General features: G+C 44.6%; 1 protein-coding gene across 1 annotated transcript in view; it reads right to left on the bottom strand.

The window, feature by feature from the left end:
- Positions 1-24166, bottom strand: part of LOC147107169 (spondin-1-like) — a 567692-nt gene that overhangs the window by 457818 nt on the left and 85708 nt on the right. The window lies entirely within an intron of this gene.

The raw sequence follows: 24166 nt of genomic DNA, 5'->3' as shown, positions 1-24166 counted from the left end.
TTCATAGATTTGACAGGAAGAGCTGTCAAATCTATGAATATAATTCAGCCCCAAAACCTAACCAAAACTTCAAATACATTTTTTTAAAAACATCACATTTTTAAAATAACTATAAATTACATAAAATAACTATTTTAAATGATGATTTAAATTTTTGAAAAAAATTAATTACAGTTTCTAACAGGGCTAAAAATAAACCTACATTTCTTTAAAGTATTTAAAAATGATAAACCTGTGGAAAAAATAGCTCTTGGAGACTTACCCTCCCGGAGAAAGCTGTAAAAAAACGAAAGTTCCAGGCATACGCGCTGCCTCTCCGGCGCACGCGTTCGACCTGTGAACCCCTTACTTCAAGGGAATGGAAGTTCCGGTTTCCCGTGCATGCGCAGTGCATGCCCGAAACCGGCACTTTCGTTGGGGCTACACGTGAGTACCCAGCGCGTACTCACCCGTGGAGACCCGAAGCTCTGGCAATATAATCCCCCAGGGCCACGTGTTAACGTTTGTTCCACATTCCCATTAATATTCAGATCCCTTTAGCTGACGATACCAACGGATCTTGTTGCTACGAATTTTCCACAAGTGCAAAACAAAAAGCCTCTTATCCAAAAACCCAAGTGCCCACTAAATCCAAGCAGGCTAAACCAACGAGCTAGATATAGGGAGCACTGAGTTGACTGATTCTAAGACCCGAGGGCCACAAGTTTGCTTCCAAGTGTCAGAGTGTGACTGATCGATGGCACTCTTGGCTCGCAGTCAGGAGGTTGTGGGCTCGAGCAGATCTGAGCACTTAATCTCGGCTGACATTTATCTGGTCGCAGTAATGGGGAGGTGCTGCATTTATCAGCAACGCCATCTTTCGGATGGGACGCTAAAGCCGTGGTCCCCGTTTGCCAGGTTCAGGAGGCCGTAAACCATCCCGGGGTACCATCCGACGGCGAGCAGAGAGAGCTCTGCCAGCGTCCAGGCCAACATTCATTCCTTAATCATCACCACTAAACAAGATTAACTGGGCATTCACCCCAATTGCGACCTGTAGGACCTTGTTGTGTACAAATTGCTGCTCGCATTTGCTTTGCACAACAACAGAACTAAACTTGAAAAGTAATTCATTGGCTGTGATGTGTTCTGGGGCATCCAGCGGACATGAAAGGTGATTAAAAAGAAAGAAAGTTTATACAGCGCCAATCGAGACTTCACCCCAATATCTATCCCTCAACCAACATTACTAAAACAGATTATCTGGTCATTATCACATTGCTGTTTGTGGGAGCTTGCTGAGCGCATATTGGCTGCCGCGTTTCTCACATTACAACAACAGTGACTCCACTTCAAAAAGGACTTCATTGGCTGTAAAGCGCTTTGGGACGTCCTGAGGTGGTGAAAGGCACTACATAAATGCAAGTCTTTCTTTCTCTTTCTAATAGTGAATTCCTGCTCAGGAGGAATGAGAACAATCATTTTAAAAAGCTGTCCTGTAGGGCTGCAATATAATATTGGGATATTGGGACCGGTTCTGGGGGAGGTGGGACCTGTACAGGACGGACGAATTGCACCTCAACAGAACCAGGACCAATGTCCTCACAGGGGGGTGGGGACGGATTTGCTGGTGCTGTTTTGGAAGGTTTAAACTAATTTGGCAGGGGGATGGGCACCAGGATGTAACATTAGAAAGGAGAAACAAGGTGCACAAAGGATTGGGTGAGACAGATAGCGCTAGAGTAAGAAATAGTAAGATATTAGATAGGGTCAGACTAAGAGAGAATACAAGAAGATCTAAGATAGTTTTACAGGGCATGTGTGTAAACGCACGAAGCATGGTAAATAATGTTGGTGAGCTGCAGGCGCAAATAACCACATGGGAATATGATGTCATGGCGATAACGGAGACCTGGCTCAAAAAAGGTCAGGATTGGGTTTTAAATATTCCTGGATATAAGGTGTTCATGAAATATAGGGAAGGAAAGAAAGGAGGTGGAGTGTCAATATTGGTTAAGGAGAATATTACAGTGCTGGAGAGAGAGGATGTCATGGAGGGGTCAAGGACGGAACCTATTTGGTTAGAGTTAAAAAAAATAGAGGTGTCATTACACTACTAGGTATATTCTATAGGCCACCAACTAGTGGGAAAGATATAGAGGAGCAAATTTGCAGGGAAATTACAGAGAGGTGCAGGAACTATAGAGTACTAATAATGGGGGAACTTCAATGATCCTAATATAGACTGCGATAGTAATAGTGTAAAGGGCAGAGAGGGGCAGTACGTTTCCAGCCCAACAAGAAAGGAGGCATTGTTGGATCTGGTTCTAGGGAATGAGGTGGGTCAAGTGGAGCAAGTGTCAGTAGGGGAACATTTAGGGAACAGTGATCATAATAATTATAAGGTTTAGATTAGCTATGGAAAAAGACAGGGATCAATCTAGGGTAAAAATACTTAATTGGAGGAAGGCCAATTTTAGTGGGTTGAGAACGGATCTGGCCCGGGTAAATTGGAATCAAAGATCGGCAGGTAAAACTGTAATCAAACAATGGGCTGCCTTTAAAGAGATGGTTTGGGTACAGTCGAGGTACATTCCCACGAGGGGGAAAGGTCGGGCAACCAAAGCCAGAGCTCCCTGGATGACGAAAGAGATAGAGAGTAAGATGAAGCAGAAAAAGGGGGCATGTGACAGATGTCAGGTTGAGAATACAAGTGAGAACCAGGCTGAATGTAGAAAGTTCAGAAGGGAAGTGAAAAAGGAAATAAGAGGGGCAAAGAGCGTATGAGAATAGACTAGCGGCTACCATAAAAGGGAATCCAAAAGTCTTCTATTGGCTTATAAATCATAAACGGGTAGTAGAAGAAGGGGTGGGCTGATTAGGGACCAAAAAGGAGGCCTACACATGGAGGCAGAGGGCATGAAGGAAAATAATTTGCAGGGCTACGGGACTAGCTGAAGTGCTCTTGCAGAGAGCCGGCACGGGCTCGACGGGCCGAATGGCCTCCTTCTGTGCTGTAACCATTCTATCATTCTTTAATAAGCTCGAAGACACATCACAGTCACAAAGAATGAAGAATTCAATTGGAAATCAGAATAATCTTTAAATAAATAAATATAGCCTCAGGAACTTCCTTCAAATTATCCGAGACTTTCTTAACCTTTCGAAGTGTCAGATAGTAAACTGCTTCGTGGTTATCAGGCACTTACATCCCGCTTATCTATCACCACTGTTTTAGCCTACCTACATCCGCTTTCCATCTCCCAAAGTGTCAAATTCATGATCCACATCTTTAAATCTGACCATGGCCTTGCTCCACGCTCCATAATGCAACTTCCTCCAACCCTAGATATCACCCCACACCTTCCACTCTTGTGAGTTCGACTGACTCTGTGCATCAGAGTGTCAGCTGTGGCTCAGTGGGCAGCACCCTTACCTTTGAGTCAGAAGATTGTGGGTTTAAGTCCCACTCCAGAGACTTGAGCACAAAATCTAGGCTGACACTCCCAATGCAGTACTGAGAGAGTGCTGCACTGTCGAAAGTGTCGTCTTTCAGACGAGACCTTAAACTGAGGCCCCGTCTGTACTCTCAGGTGGACGTCGAAGATCCCATGCTCCCAGGAGCTTGTTCAACAGGCTCCTCAACTCCTAACTCTTCAGCGGAACATAGATTAGGCCATTCAACCACTCGGGCCTGTTCCGCCATTCAATAAGATCATAGCTGATCTGCAGTCTAACTCCATATTATCCGCCTTTGCCCCATATCCCTTAATACCTTTGGTTGACAAAAAGCTATCAATCTCCGATTTAAAATGAACAATTGATTTAGCATCAATTGCGATTTGTGGAAGAGAGTTCCAAACTTCTACCACCCTTTGTGTGTAGAAGTATTTCCTAATTTCACTACTGAAAGGTCTGGCTCTAATTTTTAGACTCTGCCCCCTAGCCCGAGACTATCCAACCAGCGGAAATAGCTTCTCTCTATCTGTAGTGTCCGTGTGTAGATAAAGACACTGAAGACAGGAGTTGGTTCATAGGTATTTACTAAGCAAGTCTGGGGGTGGGTTCTAAAGGATATACACAATACACAGGCTTATATAGCCCAAGTGGCAATTACCGGCATTACGCACACCTGGGGCTCTTAAAGGCACATACACCACAATTGCTCTTAAAGGCACATACACCACAATTCCTCCCCTTCTAGCTAACTAGTACATCATATTTTAAGTAATTATTAATTACATGTTATATGCAAAATAATATACATTGCTGTATTAATTAATTATAAGTTAGTCTCTCAGGAGGCTTCCTGACTCGGTCCGGATAACGCCTCGGGGGTGTAGTAGTTTCTGGTGGTGTAGTAGGTTCTTCTGGCAAGGCTGATTCGGCTTGAAGGCCAGTGTCGGGTTCATCGGGTTCCAGTATCACCGGATCGGAGGTAGATATGTGTATCTCTACTTCATCGTTAGATGTATAGCGTGGTGGTGTAGGTTGTCCCTTTTCGGATGACTTGATGATTTGGTCAGCATGGCGCCTTATTATGCTTTCTCCGATGTCCACGGTATACATCAGTGGTCCTAGTCGTGTGCAGATAGTTCCAGGCTGCCATTTCTCAGTACGGTAGTCCCGGGCCAAAACCGGTTGGCCTATCTGGAAGGCCCTAGTTGGCCTTTCATTCATGCCCTGAAACTGCCGGTTCTCCACGTCCCTTCGGATGTTGGGCTTGACCAAATCCAGCCGGCATCTTAGGTTTCTATTGTAGAACATCATGGCGGGAGTTTGGTTTGTAACCATATGTGTTGCATTCCTATATGCAAATAAGAAATTATCCACCTTGTGCTGAAGTTTTATGTCTTCATTACCCATGGCCTTTATGGCCTTCTTAAAGGTCTGGACAAACCTTTCAGCCAATCCATTGGTGGCGGGATGGTATGGGGCGGACGTGTAGTGCTTTACCCCATTGTTCTTTAAGAACTTTCTGAATTCTTCGGACACAAATTGCGGTCCATTATCAGAACATATCTGTTCCGGCAGCCCATTCCTGGCAAATATGGTCCTTAATACTGTGATGGTTTTTTCCGTGGTGGTGGAGGACATCTTTATTACCTCCGGCCACTTGGAGTGTGCATCAACTGCGATTAAGAACATTGAGTCCATAAATGGACCAGCAAAGTCGATGTGCACCCTTTGCCAGGGAGATGAGGGCCACTCCCATGGATGTAGAGGGGCCTGTGGCGGAGCATTTTGGACCTTCTGGCATCCTAGGCAGCTCTTGGTCATGTCTTCGATGTCTCCATCGATACCTGGCCACCATACAAACGCCCTAGCTAGGTTCTTCATTTTCACTCCACCCAGCTGCCCCTCGTGAAGCTCCTTTAGCACTTTATCCTGGAGTTTGGGTGGAATCACCACTCTGGATCCACACATCAAGGTTCCTCGGCACACTGACAGCTGTTCTCTTCTTTGCGAGAATGCTGGCAACAGTGGTTCGCCATGTGCTGGCCATCCCTTCATTGTCAAATCGTAGACCCGTGAGAGAGTAGGGTCATTTCTGGTCTCCCTTTCAATGGCAGAATTTGTCACTGGTAGACATTCCACTATGGTAGAGTGGAATATCTCTACTGGGTCTACTGTAGGTGCCACTTCTATCGTTGGCAACGGCAGGCGCGATAAACCGTCAGCATTCCCATGCTGTTTTGACCCTTTGTATTCAATGTTGTATTGGTGTGCCCCTAGAAAAAGGAACCACCTCTGTAGTCTTTGTGCTGTCATAATGGGGACACCTTTCTTAGGGTTGAATATGGAGATGAGGGGTTGATGGTCAGTCAGCAAGGTAAATTTTTGTCCGTGTAGGTAATGGTTGAACTTCTTCACTCCCCATACCAGGCTGAGTGCTTCCCTGTCTATCTGGGAATAGTTACGCTCAGCTGAGTTCAATGAGCGTGACGCAAAAGCTATCGGCCGTTCCGAGCCATCAGGGAATCTATGGGACAATACCGCTCCTATGCCGTAAGGGGATGCATCGCATGCCAGTCTGATTGGTAGTGATGGGTTGTAATGAGCCAAAACTTTCTCGGATGTGATTAAGTCTTTACATTTATGGAAGGCACGTTTACAGTCTTCGTTCCATTTCCAAATCACTCCTGTGTGTAGAAGATCATTAAGAGGGTGTAGAATAGTTGATAAGTTCGGTAAAAATTTATGATAGTAATTTATTAATCCCAGGAATGACCTCAATTGTGAAACATTTTCAGGTGCTGGGGCTTTTATAACTGCTTCAATTTTTTCAGGTGACTTATGCAACCCTTCCTTATTAATTATGTGGCCACAATATGATATCTGATTTTGGAAAAATTCGCACTTGGGGAGATTTGCTCGTAGGCCCCGTTCTTTCAGCCTAGTGAGCACCTGCTCCAAATTGGCAAGGTGCTCGTTGTCGTTTTCTCCTGTTATAAGGATGTCGTCTAGGTAACACTGAGTCCCCGGAATCCCTTGCAAGACTTGCTCCATAGCTCTTTGCCAGATAGCTGGAGCTGATGCTACTCCAAAAACCAGTCGATTGTACTGGTACAGGCCTTTGTGTGTGTTTATTGTGAGATACTTTTTAGAGGTCTCCTCAACCTCCATCTGTAGATATGCCTGTGCCAAGTCAATTTTTGTGAAACGTTTTCCTCCGGATAGTGAGGCGAAAATACCTTCTATCCTCGGAAGAGGATACTGTACCGTGTGAAGGATCGGGTTTACAGTCACCTTAAAGTCCCCACAGATGCGAATTTTTCTCTGTTCCTCAGAGTTATTTTTCAATGCTTTTTTCATGACTGGAACGATGGGTGTTGCCCATTCGCTCCAATCTATTTTGGATAATACGCCTGCCTCTTCCAAATTCTCCAGCTCTGCCTCGACTGCCGGACGTATTGCGTATGGCACCGGTCTTGCCTTAAAAAATTTTGGAATTGCTGCATCTTCCACTTTTATTGAGGCGGTGATGCCTTTCAAGGTTCCTAGTTTCTCTTGAAACACTTCTTTGGCGTTGGCCAAGATGTCTTTTAATCGTTCAGGTATGATGTCATCATTGTTTTTTTCCTTACTGGTCACCGTCAGTGCCTGAATGGAGTGCCAGTCTAAACGTATCTTCCTTATCCATTCACGTCCCAACAACGGTGGACCACCATCTTGTAGAATGTATAAATACAACTTTTGTATTTCTTTGCCGTTGTATACCACAGGCACCTTTATTTTTCCTTTGGGGTATACTTTCTGCCCCGTATATGTTTTTAAGATAATGGATGTGTCTTTTAGAGGTATATGCGAAAATAGCCTCTCGTAATCTCGTCGATTTATTACGGTTAGAGCTGATCCTGTATCTAGCTCCATTTTAACTGGGGACCCTGCTATTATGAGGGTAACCCAAATGGTCTGGTAATCTTCATTGGCAATTACATTATGTAATTTGAGAGCGCTTAGTCTCTTGTTCCCGGAGTCGCTATCGCTCTTCTGGTCTTTGGAGCTACTGTCCGTCATCATTTGTACCTTTCTGTGCTTTTCCTTATTGATTCTTTTCCCGTTAGTGGATTTTTTATTTTCAGATCGGCATACACGTGGAATGTGTCCCATCTTTCCGCATCGCCTGCATGCTTTTTCTTTGAACCAGCAATCCCTCTGGTCATGGTTGGATCTGCCGCAGCGATAACATCTCTCGAAACTCCGTGTCATTTCATGGGTGCCGAAGTCCTGTGGCCTTTGCTGTATCTTTGCCGCTCCTATTGCACTGAAAGCCTTGTCCAGTGTTAAATCTTTTCCAGAAGATACCTTTTTTTGTGTTTCTACACTTAGGGGATCGCAGATGAATTTGTCTTGCAGAGAATCTGCCAGTCCTGCCTCGAATTGGCAGTGTAGGGTATCAACAATCTCCTCAAAATTCTTGTCCATCGGTTCGGCTGGAGTGATTAAGTTGCGTAACAGCTTGTATGTTTCTGCGCCCATTAGATCCAGAAGCACTGAAGCTTTTTTTTCATCTATTCCATTTGCGGTGCAAAACACCTCCACTCTTTCTACATATGTGGTCCAATCCTCTATCTTGTTATCAAAAACATCAATATTGCCAAAGTTAGGCTCTGTTTCGTTATCAAAAGCATCAATATTGCCAGACTTAGGCATTTCAAAAAAGATATGGCGCTTCCCGCGCTTTTTTTTTCTCTCTGTAGCAACGATATGGCGCTTCCTGCGCTTTCCCGCCACTGCTACCGATAACAACGCTGTTTTACTGTGGTTTCCGTCTATTCACTGTTGGAGACTCGTTCCCGACGGAGGTCTAAACGCTGACCTGCTTGCCGCGCCGGCCGTCTCCCGAGTGCACCCTCCCAGTCCGTTATTGCTTGCCTCCGATTTCGCTACCTGTCTCAGCTGTAGAGCCCGCCGCTGGAGCCCCAGCCTGACGCCCAGGAAGGATTAGCGCAGTACCTGCCACCAGCTTGGCCAGCTGGTGAAACCACAGTTTCTATTACTTCCTTGAGTCTTCTGGACGCTGGAGGAATCGATGTCCTTGAGGTGCTGCCAAATTGCAGGTAAGTCCGTTTCCACCTCGTCGCCACTGTAGTGTCCGTGTGTAGATGAAGACAGGAGTTGGTTCATAGGTATTTACTAAGCAAGTCTGGGGGGGGTTCTAAAGGATATACACAATACACAGGCTTATATAGCCCAAGTGGCAATTACCGGCATTACGCACACCTGGGGCTCTTAAAGGCACATACACCACAATTGCTCTTAAAGGCACATACACCACACTATCTACCCCATCAGATCCCCTTAATATCTTGAAAATTTTGATCAGATCATCCCTTAACCTTCTAAATTCTAGGGAATATAACCTTAATTTGTTTAATCTCTCCTCGTAACTTAACCCTTGAAGTCTGGGTATCATTCTGGTAAACCTGCCCTGCACTCCCTCCAAGGCCAATATATCCTTCCTAAGGTGTGGTGCCCAGAACTGCTCACAGTGCTCCAGGTGTGGTCTAACCAGGGCTTTGTACAGCTGCAGCATAACTTGTACCCGCTTGTATTCTAGTCCTCGAGATATAAAGGCCAGCATTCCATTAGCCTTTTTGGTTATTTTCTGTACCTGTTCATGATACTTTAATGATCTATGTACCTGAACCCCCAAGTCTCTTTGGACGTCCACTGTTTTTAGCTTTACATCATTTAGAAAGTAGCCTGTTCTATCCTTTTTATGTCCAAAGTGGATGACCTCACATTTGCTTACATTGAAATCCATTTGCTACAGCTTTGCCCATTCACTTAATCTGGCAATCAGTCACCACCTTGTACTCATCTCCAAATCCCCGCCTTCTGAATTTTGCCACCATTTTGTGAAAGCACCGCTGGCTGCGACCCCGGCACCCTCCAGACCCCGACCCTCAAGTGGGGTCAAGGTGAAGGCACCCCATGTGGATGAGGCTGGAAGAATGGCACCTGCCATCCCTCCGCCATGCCTCGCAATTTCAATGTTTAACATTAGTTCTCGGCATGTGCCAAGGCCGCGTTTGTTGCCCATCCCTTGTTGCCCTGAAAAGGTTGCGATGGTCTTCTGATTTGTTTGTACAATTGAGTAGCCAGCTGGACCACTTCAGAGGGCATTCAAGTTCAACCATGTAGCTGGAATCAAATGGGTAGAGTGAAGGACGTTATTTAACTAGTTTGGCTTTTACAACACTCGGTAGTCATACGTCATCCCCCCACCCCCCCCCAAGCCTGTTCTGCCATTCAATAAGATCATGGCTGATCTTCTACCTCAACTTCATTGACAGCACCTCCCAAACCCGTGGCCTAGAAGGACAAGGGCAGCAGGCGCATGGGAACACCACCACCTCCAAGTTCCCCTCCAACTCACACACCATCCTGACTTGGAAACACATCGGCCGATCCTTCATCGTCACTGGGTCAAAATCCTGGAACTCCCTCCCTAACAGCACTGTGGGAGCACCTTCACCACACGGACTGCAGCGGTTCAAGAAGGCGGCTCACCACCACCTTCTCAAGGGGCGATTAGGGATGGGCGATAAATGCTGGGCCTTGCCAGCGACGCCCACATCCCGTGAATGAATTTTTTAAAAATCTCCACTTTCCCGCCCTATCCTTCGATTCCCTTATGGTCCAAAAAGAAATTTTAAAAATTAATTGAATACACCTGGGCAAATCTGGGTGAACATCATCTATGGCCGCCGGGAATTGAAAAAAATCAGATTCCCACCAGCCCACATCCATGGAGCTGAAAATCCAACCTACAATTTGTTCCAGTGACGTTCCTCTCTGTCTGTCTGTTTTAATGGGGTCATTCACCATTTAAAATAAATGTGTTAACACTCCCATTAAAAACAGGCTGCAGAGGAATATAGTAAAAACACCAATACAGGATTTAACAGCGCCAAAGGAAGCCATTTGGACCATTGCACCCGTGCTGCCCACTCTGTCCCATTCCCCTGTCCTTTCTCAATTCCCTTTACATTTTTTTCGTGCAAGTATTTATCCATTTCCCTTCTTAAAGCTATTATGGATGCTGTTGCCACCATTGTTTCTGGGTCCAAACAACCCTCTCATAAAAAGATTTCTCCTAACATTTCAATCCTTTTACTCATCCCTAGTTGCTCTGACTGAGTGGCTTGCGAGGCCACTTCAGATGGCAGTTAACAACAAAACAACAACTTGTATTTATATAGCGCCTTTAACGTAGTAAAACGTCCCAAGGTGCTTCACAGGAGCGAATATCAATGAGAATTTGGCACCGAGCCACATAAGGAGACATTAGGGCCGATGACCATTAGCTCGGTTAAAGAGGTAGGTTTTAAGGAGCATCTTTAAAGAGGCGACAAAGGCGGAGAGGTTTAGGGAGGGAATTCCAGAGTGTAGGTCCTCAGCAGCTGAAGGCACGGCCGCCAATGGTGGAGCGATAAAAATCGGGGATGCTCAAGAGGCCACAATTGGAGGAGCGCTGAGATCTCGGAGGGTTGTGGGGCTGGAGGAAGGCAGAGAGATAGGGAAAGGGGGGTGAGGCCATGGAGGGTTTTGAAAACGAGGATGAGAATTTTAAAATTGAGGTGTTGCCGGACCGGGAGCCAATGTAGTTCAGCGAGCACAGATTGTGGAAATGGGTGACTGGGACTTGGTGCGAGGTAGGACCTCAGTTAAATAAAACTTCCTGGAGCCCCACCCTACACCCGGCCAGCTTCTCTAGTTGCCCGAGGTGGGTGTGGGTGGGCAGAAGCGGGAGCTTGGTGGCAGGAGTCCGCAGCCAGGGACCCGCGGGAACAGCCCCCGGCAGTCAGGTCTGGAGGCGATTGGGGATCAGTGAATGAGGGTGGTGGGGGGGAGGGTTCCAGCATGTTAATATTATGGCAGGATTGTGATTTTCAAGATTTCAACCCGTTGCCTCACCTTTTCCTGCCCCTCTATGATGGGGCGGGTGGGGGGGCGGGGAGGTGGGGGTGCAGGCAAACAATGAGCCACTCAGCCATGGTCTTGAGATGGGCTGATGCATTAATATAATTGACAGCTTCAAGAACATTAGAAGTAAGAACAGGAGTTGATCCATTCGGCCCCTCGAGCCTGCTCCGCCATTCAGTAAGATCAAAGCTGATCTTCGGCATCAACTACACCTTCCTGCCCAATCCCCATATCCCTTGATTCCCCGAGAGTCCAAAAATCTACCGATCTCAGCCTTGAATATACTCAACGACTCAGCATCCACTGCCCTCTGGGGCAGAGAATTCCAAAGATTCACAACCCTCTGAGTGAAGAAATTCTTCCTCATCTCAGTCCTAAATGGCCGACCCCTTAAAGGAGATTGAAACTTTGTGGAAAATGATAAGAATTGTCGCTGTAAATAATTAAACAGAATTTTTTTTAATGTTTCTTAGGAAAACGCATGTCTAAGATATGGGCCCAGAAATTCGGGTCGGGGGCTTCCTGCGGGTGTAAGCCCCCGACCTGCACTTACCTTGCGCACCAGCAGTTGAGCTGTAGGGCCCAGTGGAATTCCGCTCCGGGGCCTGGCCCAGCTGCCGGCGCGCAGTGCTTGCGTGTCCCAGGGGCGCAGTTAGTTCGATGCGTCCCCTGGGATCACATGGGCCATGGGCAGCCAATCGGAGGAGGGAAAAGGCCATTCATAAGTATTGACAGGAAGACCTGTCAAGACTTATAAATACTACGGCCCCAAAATAGCAGTAAACCTTCAAATAAATTTTTAAAAAATCACACTTTTTAAATAAACTATAAATTACATTAAACAACTATTTTAAACAATAATTTAAATTTTTGAAAAAAATAATTTTATATTCTAACGGGGCTAAAAATAAACTTACCTTGCTTTAAAGTATTTAAAAATAATAAACCTGTGGAAAAAATGTTTAAATTTTAATTAATTGACCACTTACCTTGTAAAAAGCAGGCCTTATGCATGCTTTTTACATTTCTAAATCCTGCAGGCTTACGATCCCGGGAAAACCTGAAAAAAAAACCTACGTTCGATGTGCATGCGCAGCTTCTCCTGCGCATGCATTCGACCTCTGAACCTCTTCGTTCAGAGGATCGGATGTGCCGGTTTCCCGCGCATGCGCAGTGCATGCGCCGGCACTTCCATTCGGCCTACGGGTGAGTACCCTGTGCATACTCACCCGTGGAGACCCGAATTTCTGGGCCATGGACTTAAGCCGTGTGATCTTGGCTATGTGAGAAAGCAATCAATGTACGAAAGCTTCATCGCAGCGCAGGCACAATAGGGTTCCGTCACAAACGGCGGCAAGCACTTAAAAATGGTTTACAAGCGAACATATTCAGACCCCAATGCCCTGTCTGTGCACACAATCCAATGCCTCACAGAAGAATGAGATTTCTCACTAGCTAACTACACCACCGCTGTCAAGTGTGATGGGCTACCTGCAGTTCGAACAAGAGCTGACTTGCTGCTTGGTTGACTCAAGACTACAGAACCCAATTTTCTCCAAGTGCTATCCACTGGTATCCGACATAATCGAGGGCTTACCTCATTTGTTTTTTTTTTCAGTTAAAGCACTGAGCCATAAACAGGCCTTTTCCTTTTCCTATTATTGAGATTCAGTCCTTCAATCGCAGGCACCATCAGGCAGCCAATATCCTTTCCAAACATTGTCAACTGGACTCACTGAAGAATGGCATCATTTGTCTCCCAGTTAAGTTCTGGCAGATTAACATTAAACAAGTTAGCCCCCCAGTGACTGAAGAGAGATCTATGCTCTGCAGCACACGTTATGTAAAACAGAAGTAAATACTCTCTCCCAGGTAATTATGACAGGCTCTCCCTTTGTTTACACTGCTCCATTGACAAGCTCATGCCGCCTTGTCTCCACTTTGATTTAAAAAGCGTGAAGCGGAAACACAGTGTGACAGGCGCAGAGAACTGCAAAAAAAACCTTCAATGGATCTGATCAGCTGCCCAATCCAAACAAACAGCAAGCACACGAGTGCATCACCATGGAAAAATTTCAATTATGACACTCTTGGTTAAAATCACTGATGCGCTGTCAATTACTCAAAAGACTGAGGTTAAGCGAGTAACTAACAGGCTTTTATTAACAAGAGAATGAAGGTGTGCCTCAAGTGGTCGACCAGTCCAGAATACAGAGGGACTGTGGAGCAGTCACCTTTATACCTGGACTCGTGGGAGGAGTCAGCCGAGGCATGTACAGACATGTACACAGTGGAATACAAACACACACACAGGCAGGTATAACAGTGGTTTACCACAATCACTCAGTAACTTGAAACAGTAGAGAACCAAGAGGATGTACCGTTCAGGAAAGATTGAATGGGTCATTTTCAGGTTGGCAAACTGTAACTAGTGGGGTGCCACAGGGATCAGTGCTGGGACCGCAACTATTTATAATCTATATTAATGACTTGGATGAAGGGACTGAGTGTAATGTAGCCAAATTTGCTGATGATACAAAGATAGGTGGGAAAGCAAACTGTGGGGAAGACACAAAGAATCTCCAAAGGGATATAGATAGGTTAAGTGAGTGGGCAAAAATCTGGCAGATGGAGTATAATGTGGGAAAATGCGAGGTTATCCACTTTGGTAGGAAAAATAAAAAAGCAAATTATTATTTAAATGGGGAGAGATTACAAAATGTTGAGGTACAGAGGGATCAGGGGGTCCTTGTACATGAATCACAAAAAGTTAGCATGCAGGTACAGTAAGTAATTAGGAAGGCAAATGGAGTGTTGGCATTTATTGTAAGGGGAATGGAGTATAAAAGTAGGGAAGTCCTGTTACAACCGTACAGGGCGTTGGTGAGACCATACCTGGAGTACTGCGTACAGTTTTGGTCTCCTTATTTAAGGAAGGATATTCTTGCATTGGAGGCAGTTCAGAGAAGGTTCACGAGGTTGATTCCGGAGATGAAGGGGTTGTCTTATGAAGAAAGGTTAAGCAGGTTGGGCCTATACTCATTGGAGTTTAGAAGAATGAGAGGGGATCTTATTGAAACATATATAAATCTGAAAGGGCTTGACAGGGTAGATGCAGAGAGGATGTTTCCCCTCGTGGGGGAATCTAGAACTAGGGGGCATAGTTTCAGAATAAGGGGGCACCCATTTAAAACAAAAATGAGGAGGAATTTCTTCTCTCAGAGGGTTGTGAACCTTTGAAATTCTCTTCTGCAGAGAGCTGTGGAGGCTGGGTCATTGAATATATTTAAGGTGGAGATAGAGAGATTTTTGAATGGTAAAGGAGTGAAGGGTAATGGGGAGCAGGCAGGGAAGTGGAGTTGAGGCCAAGATCAGATCAGCCATGATCTTATTGAATGGCGGAGCAGGCTCGAGGGGCCGAATGTCCGACTCCTGCTCCTACGTCTTATGTTCTTATGTAACCGGCCGGGTCTCTTTTCTCTAGAAACGGGAAGGCTGAGGGGCGACCTGATCGAGGTCTTTAATATTATGAAAGAGTTTGATAGGGTAGACGTAGAGAAGATGTTTCCACTTGTGGGGGCAACCAGAACTAGGGGCCATCAATATAAGATAGTTACTAATAAATCCAATAGGAGAATTTAGGAGAAACTTCTTTACCCAGAGAGTGGTGAGAATGTGGAACTCGCTGCCACAGGGAGTGGTTGAGGCGAATAACATCGATGCATTTAAGGGGAGGCTAGATAAACACATGAGGGAGAAAGGAATAGAAGGATATGCTAATAGAGTTATGAAGTAGGGTGGCAGGAGGCTCGTGTGGAGCATAAACCAGTTGGGTCAAATGGCCTATAAATTCTACGTAATTCTATATAATTCTTATTCAGACAAAGATTGATCAACATGTGGAATGGAATCCCAGAGGCAAAAACCCTTGAATTATTAGAAAAACAATTAGATGCAGCAATGAGGGGAATTAAGATGGGCCGAATGGCCTTCCTTCATTTGTAATGATCTTGTGAACTGTATCGCAAGAAATGAGGCCAGGGCAGGAGAAGTTAAGAAAGGAATAGAAGCATATGCTGATAGGGTTTGATGAAGTAGGGGTGGGAGGAGGCTGGTGTGGAGCAGAAAGACAGCACGGAGCAGTGGGCCGAATGGCCTGTTTCTGTGTGTACATTCTCTGTAAGAGGACTGCAGGGATCACAAAATGTATTTCAAAAACCTGCTCAAGAAGCTCAATGAAACCTATTGACGTTTAATCTGGTGACTCCATACAAAATGGCTCAAAGGTCCTTTTGATCAGAATGTGCGTGTTCAATAGGACACAATTATCATCGGTATGATTAAGGCTGCATTTTATTTTAAAAAAGGGACAGATGCTTATGTTCTTGAGTTGACAATCGAAAATACTGACGTCAGTGTCGTGTTACTTGCAAAAATTACTTCAGAATAACACCTCACATTTAGATAGCACTCCCAGTGCAGTACTGAAGGAGTGCCGCACTGTCGGAGGTGCCGTCTTTCGGAGGAGACGTTAAACCGAGGTCTCGTCTGCTCTCGCAGGTGGACGTAAAAGATCCCACGGCCACTATTTCGAAGAAGAGCAGGGGAGTTCTCCCCAGTGTCCTGGGCCAATATTTATCCCTCAATCAACATCCCTAAAACAGTTTATCTGGTCATTATCGCATTGGTGTTTGTGAGAGCTTGCTGTGTGCAAATTGGCTGCCGCGTTTCCCACATTACAATGACCACACTAAAGTACTTCATTGGTTGTAAAGCACTTTGGGACGTTCTGAGGTTGTGAAAGGCGCTGTAGAAAAGCAAGTTCTTTCTCTCTCCAGTTTTTGCATAATAAATGTCCCAAGATGTTTCACCTTGGGACAAAAGAACAGCCACTGAGCATCAATGGGAGAGTTAGGAGAGATGGCTGAAAGCTGGGGTTGAAGAGATGGCTTGTAAAGGTGGAGAGAGAAAGAGGTGGAGAGGCGGAGGGAGAGAGTTAGGGAGGGATTTCTAGGAAGTAGGGCGGCGACGGTTAACGTCACCGCCGTCAGTGGTGGAGTAGAGGGAGGAGGAAGTGATGCAAGACTCCAGGAATTGAAAAGGTAGGGGAGGTAAGACCACAGGAAGATTTGTAAGTGAAGACAAAGATTTCAGATTCAATGCATTAAGAGAGTTGCTTACAACAACTACTTGAATTTAAATAGCGCCTTTAAGATGGCAAAATGCCCCAAGGTGCTTCACAGAGGTGATCAGACATAAAATGGATCCCAAACCAAAGAAGATAAAAGAAAGATTTTCACTTCTATAGCGCCTTGCACGACCTCAGGACCTCTCAAGGAGCTTTACAGCCAATGAAGTACTTTTTGAAGCGTAGTCACTGTTGTAATGTCGGAAACGCGGCAGCCAATTTGCGCACAGCAAGCTTCCACAAGCAGCAACATGATAATGATCAGATAATCTGTTTTTAGGTGTCTGTTGAGGGATAAATATTGGCCAAGACACCAGGGATAAATCCCCTGCTCTTCTTCAAAATAGTGCCAAGGGATCTTTTACGTCCACTCAAGAGGGCAGACGGTGTAATGATATCAGCAAATAGAGATGGTATTTGCCTGTTCGATTATGATGCCTTAATAGCATGTTTGCAGGTATTGATTACTTATGCCTGACCAGCAGAGGTCATGTGACCGAGACAAGCAAGGCAGCTCGGTTTAGTTTCAGTTTCGTTCTAGATGCATCACTAGCATAATGGTGTCTCCTGAATGCTGTATAAAGAGTTGAACAGACTTTAGATTAAAACTCATTCTCTTTCATAAATGTCTCATCATTGAACCCACAAAGAAATCAATACAGACGGGGCCTCGGTTTAACGGCATCTCCAACAGTGCAGCACTCCCTCAGCACTGCACTGGGAGTGTTAGCCTAGATTGTGTTTTCAAGTCTCTGGAGTGGGACCTGAACCTTCAACCTTTAAATAAATTATGGTTCCTATGTCCCCAAAGCCTTTCCACCATCTACAAGGCACAAGTAAGGAGTGTGATGGAATACTCTCCACTTGCCTGGACGAGTGCAACTCCAACAACACTCAAGAAGCTTGACACTATCCAGAACAAAGCAGCCCGCTTGATTGGCACCCCATCCGCCACCTTAAGCATTCACTCCCTCCACCACCGGCGTACCGTGGCTGCAGTGTGCACCATCTACAAGATGCACTGCAGCAACTCGCCAAGGCCTCTTCGACAGCACCTCCCAAACCCGCGACCTCTTCCACCTAAAAGGGCAAAGGCAGCAGGTTCATGGGAACACCACCACCTCCAAGTTCCCCTCCAAGTCACACACCATCCTGACTTAGAAGTATATCGGCCGATCCTTCATTGTTGCTGAGTCAAAATCCTGGAACTCCCTCCCTAACAGCACTGTGGGAGTACCTTCACCACACGGACTGTGGCGATTCAAGAAGGCAGCTCACCACCACCTTCTCAAGGGCAACTAGGGATGGGCAATAAATGCTGGCCTTGCCAGCAACGTCCACATCTCATAAACGAATGAAAAAAATAATCAGTGCTCAACACCCTTAGGGACCAATATGAAGAATATTAACACAGTACCAGCCTGTGAATCACAGTAAAATGGTACTGGTTCTAAACTCACTAAAACTGTGATGTTGTCTATTCATTTGTTGGTTTAATATTATTTTTCTCGGCTCTGTCAGGTTGCAAGTGATTGTTTTCTCCCCACTTGATTTCTTATATTTTCTCACTTAAGTTTTAATATGGCCGGCCAGAAAGGGACTTCAAATGAAAACATCAGTGGGAAGAAACAGATGAAAGCCAATTTTTATGGCCCATGTTACTAAAACGAAGCTTAGGGATTGGGGGGGGAGGCGGGGGGTGGTGGGGGAAAGTGTTTTTCCCACATCTTCCTCGGCAATTGTGAAGTTAATGCAGCCTGATGTGACCCATCAACCTCCACTTGTTACAAGTTTCCTCAGCGCCCCTCAAACTCAACAGCTGTGACCGCCTTCACCTCACTCGCATTCCAGCAAGCCTCAATAATTCATACGGATAGTTAGAGATTAGGATGATGAATCTATGTTGGCAGATTGGGACTGTCTGAGTCTTTCAATTTACAGAGCTGTCTTTTCCTGTAGTTTTTTTTTTGGTTTTCCAAGGCGGGATTCGCAGCCGGGATTGTTGACAGCAACGCAGTTTAGAATGACTCGACTTTAATCCCCTGCAATGCATCCAGGCAAGAGTGACTGGGTGAAGCCTGCCTTCTCCAAAGTAGGTGAATGAGGAATTAATGATTCACCCTGTTTGGAATGTTGTTGACACAAGCTGAGATAATAAGGAATGTAGCTATCTGCACACCCCTACCAACACCCTTTCTCTACGTTCTCGCTTGAGGACATTTAACCTCAACATTGCTTTGAAACGTTGCAAGTCTGTATATGGAAATCTGGGTTGCGAAACCAAGCAAGCACTGATTCCAGCACCTCCCAAACCAGCGACCTCCCCCACCTAGAAGGATCAGGTCAGCAGATGTACGGGAACACCGCCACCTCCAAGTTCCCCTCCGAGTTACACATCATCCCGACTTGGAAATATATCGGCTGTTCCTTCATCGTCGCTGGGTCAAAATCCTGGAACTGGTTATCTGGTTTTTCGCCTCTCCCGGGAGATCACATGGGTTCGGGTGGGATGGAGAGTGATAGAAGATTTGAGGTTAGGATCAGATCAGCCATGATCTTATTGAATGGTGGAGCAGGCTCGAGGGGCAGATTGGCCTACTCCTGCTCCTATTTCTTATGTTCTTATGTTCTTATGTAACTCCCTCCCTAACAGCACTGTGGGAGCACCTTCACCACACGGACTGCAGCGGTTTAAGAAGACGGCTCACCACCACCTTCTCAAGGGACAACTATGGATGGGCAATAAATCCAGACCTTGCCAGCGACGGCATCCTGAGAATGAATTTTAAAAATGTTCTGGGGATGGTGCCTTTCAATGGAAAGTAGTCACACATATAGTTTGAGGAATAAAAAAAACATAATTTTTGCTGAACATTTCAGCTAACCTGGAAATATTGACTCTTCACCACTTCCCACCATTATCTGTGCAATTGGGCTGAACAGGATATAGAGGCACTGGAGAATGTGCAAAAACGATTTACAAGGACACCGTAGACTATATGATTACGGATTTGGACCCATCCTCTTTCAGAGCATTCACAGTCAAACCACAAACAACACTGTCAGATCACAGTCAAATTACTATGTATCTTAAAAAGACAGAAACAAACAACACAGAAACACAACCCAGTAAACTGTACAACACCAAAAAATCATACAGATGGGCCAAAAACGACACGGAAAAATACCAGAAAGCAATTAGCAATGAATCAACTCAAGCTCTCTTGGACACCTTTCTGGATAACATATACACTCACAATAAAGAAGGCGTAAACCGGGCAGTGAATAACCTAAACAATATTTTTGATAATTTGGCAACAAGGTCAAACTTGAAAGCTCGCAAGAACAAACCCAAAACAAAAAACTATGAAAAATGGTTTGACCCAGATTGCCATAACATGAGGAAAAAACTTAGAAAAATATCAAACCAAAAACACAGACATCCAGAAAACGAGGAATTACGCCTTACTTATTGTCAGACACTAACACAATACAGAAACACACTCAGAACCAAAAAAGAGCAATATATTAAGAATACACTCAGCTCCATTGAGGAATCCATTGATTCCAATTGTTTCTGGGACAACTGGAATACATTACACAAAAAACAACACGACGAATTGACCATTCAAAATGGAGACACATGGGAAAACCACTTTGAAAAATTATACCAGAAAAACACACTAAGGCCAGAGCAACACCAAATATGCAAAAAACTGGAAAAGCTCAAAATGGCCATAAAAGATAACCAAAACCCGCTAGACTCCATAATAACAGAAAAATAACTTTTTGAAAAACTCAAGGACCTGTGACCAGGAAAAGCTTGCGGGGCAGACGGCATACTAAGTGAGATGATTAAACACACAGACGATAAAATGAAACTGGCTATCCTAAAACTCTTCAACGTGGCTCTGAGTGTCGGTTACTTCCCTGATATCTGGAACAAAGGACTCATAACGCCCATATACAAAAGTGGGGACAAAGTCGACCCAAATAACTATCGAGGCATCTGTGTAAACAGTAACCTGGGGAAGGTATTCTGTAGCATCATAAACAAAAGACTTATAAACTTCCTTGAGGAGCACAATGTCTTGAGTAAAAGCCAAATTGGATTCCTGCCAAACTATAGAACATCAGATCATATCTACAGACCCTAATTGACAAACACGTTCATCAAAACAAAAGCAAAATCTACGCATGCTTTATAGATTTCCAGAAGGCTTTCGACTCCATCTGGCATGACGGTTTATTCCTGCAACTTATTGAAAGCGGGGTAGGGGGAAAAACATATGATGTAATTAAATCAATGTATACAAACAACAAATGTGCAGTTAAAATTAGAGACAAACAAACAAAATACTTCCCACAGGGGCGGGGGGTGACGCAGGGCTCGCCAATCTCACCAACACTCTTTAATATTTACATAAATGAATTGGCAAAACTACTTGAACAATCTACAGCACCCGGCCTCACCCTATATGAATCCAAGGTTAAATTCCTCCTCTATGCAGACGACCTGGTTCTGCTGTCACCAACTAAGGAGGGTCTACAGCAGAACCTGGATCTGCTGGAGTCGTACTGCCAGACTTGGGCCCTGACAATAAATCCCCAAAAAACCAAAGTCCTTGTGTTCCAGCAAAGATCCAGACATCAGGGACCCAAAATAAATTTCACACTAGGAACAACCAAAATTGAACAAACAACTAACTACACATACTTGGGCTTAAAAATCAGTTCTACGGGAAATTTCAAACTGGCTGTGAATGAACTGAAAGAGAAAGCAAGAAGGGTTTTCTATGCCATTAAAAAATCAATCCAAATAGAAATCCCAATTAGCATTTGGCTCAAAATTTTCAAATCAGTAATTGAACCAATTGCACTCTATGGCAGTGAGGTGTGGGGACCGCTAACACAACAAGAATTTGCAAAATGGGACAAACACCCAATTGAGATCCTACATGCAGAATTCTGTAAAAGTATCCTCCGGACTCAAAGGAAAACCGTAAACAATGCATGCAGGGCAGAACTAGGCCAATATCCATTAATAATCACTATCCAAAAAAGAGCCACCAAATTTTGGAAACACCTAGAAATGAGCAACCCCCAATGCTACCATTACGAAGTCATGAAATGCCAAGAGAGGACCATAAAGAAGAATACCCTCAGTCAACTAGTCCTGGGACTCAGTGAAGTAACTACTAACACTACTAACAATAACCAGCCCCAGGACAGTGACAGCGTAACACAAAGAATTCGACCCAACACAATCGTCGCTAAGCAAAAGGAAAAATATCTGTCATATTGGGCAGAAACAACAAAAACCCAAAGCAAACTCAATTGCTACTTGGCCCTAAACAGACAATACAACATGGCTGATTACCTGACCATGGTAAAGGATAGCAAACTGAGAAAAACTTTGACAATGTACAGACTTAGTGAACATAACCTGGCGATCGAAAAAGGTAGACACAGGCAGACCCGGCTACCAAGAGAGGACAGGATATGCTCTCACTGCAGTCAGGGAGTGGTGGAGACAGAGTTGCACTTCCTCACAGCTTGTAGAAAATATCAGGGCATAAGGGAGAATTTCTACCCAAAATTCACAAAAAATATGCCCGGAATTCAGAAATTTGAATGACGACCAAAAACTCCCATACCCACTAGGGGAAGAGAGAAATTGCGTAACACTAGTGGCACACTATGTTACAGCTTGCCATAAACAGAGGGACAACCACTAAATATAAGAAAAGAGTATATATAAATTATATGAAAGTATATTTATGCACTCAGGGATATATCTGTTTATACACTGTATGGATAGATCTGTATTTTTGTGAACAAACATGAATGTTTTCCGATGCTTTGGCAACATAAGATGTAACTTGTCATGCCAATAAAGCGATTTGAATTGAATTGAATTGAATTGAATTGAATTGAATTGAATTGAATTGAACAGGCTGGGGCTCTTTTCTCTAGAGAAGAGAAAGCTGAGGGATGACCTGATAGAGGTCTTTAAAATTAAGAATAGTTTTGATTGGGTAGACGTAGAAGATGTTTCCACTTGTGGGGGGCAGGGCAAGTCCAAAACTAGGGGCCGTAAATATAAGATAGTCACTAATAAATCCAATAGGGAATTCAGGAGAAATTTCTTTACCCAAAGAGTGGTTAGAATGTGGAACTCGCTACCACAGGGAATAGTTGAGGTGAATAGCATGGATGACTTTAAGGGGAAGCTAGTTAAGTACATGAGGGAGAAAGGAATAGAAGGATATGCTGATAGAGTGAGGTGAAGGGTGGGAGGAGGCTCGTGTGGAGCATAAACACCAGCACAAAACAGTTGGGCTAAATGGCAATGTAATTCCCTGTCTCTTGGACCTAATGTGCTGAATATCCAGGAGACTGCCATTGAGGGATGAACAAAGATGAGATTTTCTATGAGGGGGTCGGAGGAATGCTTAGGCATTTGCCCTCTCTGCTGCACCTCACCCTTCTGACACAAGGCAGAAACTACTTTATAATGATATAGTGCTGTCTCGTACAGCCTATTTCCAATCATCTTATCTAACAATGCACGGACGAGATATGGGTTCAAAAATCACACTGTAGAAAATTGGGAACAAGTACGTTACAGTCTTTAAGTGAAAGCTTTCTGCTATTCTAATGACGTCATCAACCCAAACGGGCCAACATCTAATTGAAGTAACAGACAAAGGAATTTAATCCAACCATCTTAAAGCATTTGTTACTGATAATGTGCAGCGAGATTTCAACCCAATGGTCCGATTCCGATTATATGAGGACGCGAGGCTCAGTTTCACTTAGCTGGTTCCACACTCGTCTTTAAGTCAGAAGGTCATGGGCTCAAGCACCAATCCAAAGGCTCGAGTACAATCTAGGTTTACAAGCAGTGAAGCAAAGAAATAATGTCGGTGATACCAGCGGACGCACACTTAGCCCGCCCTCGTGATGTTCCCCAGTCCTGTATTTTAATGCGTGTATGAACCTGTATTTTAAACACAGATTGTCATCGCGCCACCAATGGTGGCCGTGCCTTCAGCCGCCTGGGCCCTAAGCTCTAGAATTCCCTCCCTAAACCTCCCTCTCCTCAAAACATACCTCTTTGACCAAGTTGCTCTAATACCTCCTTATGTGTCTCGATATCAAATTTTGTTTGATAATCACTCCTGTGCAGCGCCTTGGGACGTTTTACTATGTTAAAGGTGCTATATAAATGCAAGTTATTAGTGCTTAAATGGGTTTAAACCTCCATAGCCACAGCAGACAATGGAATGTCACCTTATATGTTCATCCACGGATATCCTAACTATGATATTGAGGCATGAATGCTCTCCTGACGCATAACACCAGAGCCACAGTTGACAACAAATTAGCAAAAAGACTGTAGCATGCAATAATAAGACTTCAGTTTCTAAAATGGGTTTGCTATGTGCGTTTATTTTGCTCAAAGTACAGGTAGACTATCCTTTATCCGAAAACCTTGGGACCAACTGTGTTTCGGTTTTCGGAATTTTTTGGATTTCAGAAGGTTCTCATCTCCGTATC

Source organism: Somniosus microcephalus, chromosome 15 (genome assembly GCF_052327205.1).
Source record: "Somniosus microcephalus isolate GS21.2 chromosome 15, FLI_Smic_1.0, whole genome shotgun sequence".
In the NCBI taxonomy this organism is placed as follows: domain Eukaryota; kingdom Metazoa; phylum Chordata; class Chondrichthyes; order Squaliformes; family Somniosidae; genus Somniosus; species Somniosus microcephalus.
Note: the sequence above shows the minus strand (reverse complement) of the source record. Positions and strands in the feature narration are given on the sequence as shown.